Raw genomic sequence first — 2,500 nt, 5'->3', positions numbered from 1 at the left:
CTCTCTCTCTCTCTCTCTCTCTCTCTCTCTCCACCAAAGCTGCAACTCACAACAGTCCTCTGACAATTAAGTACACATTTCACTTGTCCGTCCAATTCAGTGATCGACCGCTGGTCATTTAGTTTGTGAGCTGAAGGCCCAACCAAACGGTAACGAATCATTTTGACAAACAAAATAACAACATTAAATACTATTTCCTTAATTTAGATGTACAAAAATGCACTCGCATTCACGTATATACCAACACGTGCTTTGAAGGTCTACTGGTCACATTCCTAAGAAGCAATGAACTATTCAACTTGAGAATTATCCAAATATTTTGAGATTCGTTCCCATAGGAATCCTTGAAATCGTGGCAGGAATAAACTTAAGAATCAGTCCTTAAACACCTGCAATCCAGGCAGAGTTCACAAAAACGAGTGCAGCACCGGGAACGCTCCATTGTGTTTATGTCAGCGTAATACTTGTAATGTTAAAAACACGATAAATAATTAAGAAAAGATACGAGTGAGTTAAACTTGCGCGTAACTTATTATATCATGAAATAAAAATATTCGCGTATGAATAAACTCGCGTAAAAATAAATACGAGAAAATCATGAGGGTATAACAAGTTTTGTAAATCACGAATTCTTTAACAATGACACCAAGTAACTAACATAAATGACACACGTATGCACAGAAAGATAACAAACATACCACATACACATGAATGTGTGTAGGCTTTCACCATGACTTCAAATATTAAGGTTTAATGAAATTTTCTGGCGGAGGAGGAGTAGGAGGAGGAGGAGGAGGAGGAGGAGGATGCCACTGGAGTATCTCCCATCTGTCGGAAACAATTTTCTAAGGCATTTCCAGAAATTCTAAACTTTCCCCCAATAACAAGAGACCCTCAAAGTTTTACCAAAAACATTTAACTTTAGTGAGCATAACTTTCCCCTCAACTTGCTGAATATAACACTTACATTTTGAAAATTCATTTAAAAAGTTTGTCTCCATTCCTAATACTTCGGCGCACGCTTTTATATTTCAGTAAACAAGTACATGACATGTCACTTCATACGTGTATACCCAAAGTGCAATTCTGTTTTTTGAACATTTGTAGTATATATAAAGAGACATCTGGTTAAAAAGTTGTTCATATTTGCTGAATACATTATTATTCCCAACACGTAAGTTTTTGTGTTGAATGACATAAAAAAGATAACTGCCTCTTTTGACCTTCGGTACAAAATTTTAACGCTATTCTTATATAATGATGCATTTAGATCCTGATTTTTCACTGTGGCTGTTACACGTGTTAGCAGTTTTTCCATTCATTACATAGACATGTGAAAAATGCTCCGAAGTTTCTTCGGCGTAATCGAGCTTTCTGTATAGCGTATAATCAAGGCTCTCGAAAATAGATCTCTCTTTCGGTGGCCTCGGTATAATGTTGTATGAGCTGCGGCCTATGAAACTTTAACCACGACCCGGTAGTGGCCTGTCCTATATCGTTATGGCTAACTTTAACCTTCAATAGAATAAAAACTACTGAGGCTAGAGGGCTGCAATTTGTTATGTCTGATGACTGGAGGGTGGATGATCAATTTGCAATTTGCAGCCTTCTAGCCTCAGTAGTTTTTAAGATCTGAGGGCGGACAGAAAAAAATGCGGACGGACAGACATGTCCTTCTCAACGGTTTTCTTTTACAGAAAACTAAAACTATCGTAGAAACATCCAAGCAAGAAGAAAAATTTTATCTTCTGCACAGAAGCGCACATTTATTGCATTCAGTCTTCGCTGCGATATAACAAGGAGGCTGGGAACGCATTCGCCTCTGCAAACTGAATTATCAAGACATTGCAAACCAGGTCAATAGCGAATTAGGCAAGGAGACACCTTGCTAAATCTTTGTATAGCCTGCACGAGAGAGAGAGAGAGAGAGAGAGAGAGAGAGAGAGAGAGAGAGAGAGAGAGAGAGAGAGAGAGGTAAAGTTGTATTTATGGTTCAGTTAGGGAAGAAAATTCCCTTAGGAAATCTAGAGAAAGATGTGGCTACCCAATACTTTCCTTTGCAGAAGTGGAGTGGCTGGACTGGAGAGGATGCTGGAGAAGTAAAGGAAATGGAAAACCATAAACTTACTTCCTTATGAAAACTGACATGAAACTAAGGGACGAAAATAACCAAAAAATAAATATCTGTTGTTTCAAGGAACAATAACAATATTTGACCTCTTCTGATGAACAGATACTATTATTCGACAATAACAACACGCAAGCTATCACTGCAGAATGTAACTTGAAATTTGGAGTTACAGGTATCAAATAACGGTGCATGGTAAAAGAGGTGACTGACAAAATATTTTAGAATCAGATGACTTATAAGAAACAAATGCGGCCGTTTCACACTCACAGCTTTAGCATTATAATTATATACCACTCGGCCGAATATGCGGAAGATCAGAGACCTCTTTCATAATTTCTGATTTCCAAAAAATACTTGAATTTCAGATTT

This window comes from Macrobrachium nipponense, chromosome 28, assembly GCF_015104395.2.
Source record: "Macrobrachium nipponense isolate FS-2020 chromosome 28, ASM1510439v2, whole genome shotgun sequence".
In the NCBI taxonomy this organism is placed as follows: Eukaryota; Metazoa; Arthropoda; class Malacostraca; order Decapoda; family Palaemonidae; genus Macrobrachium; species Macrobrachium nipponense.
Note: the sequence above shows the minus strand (reverse complement) of the source record.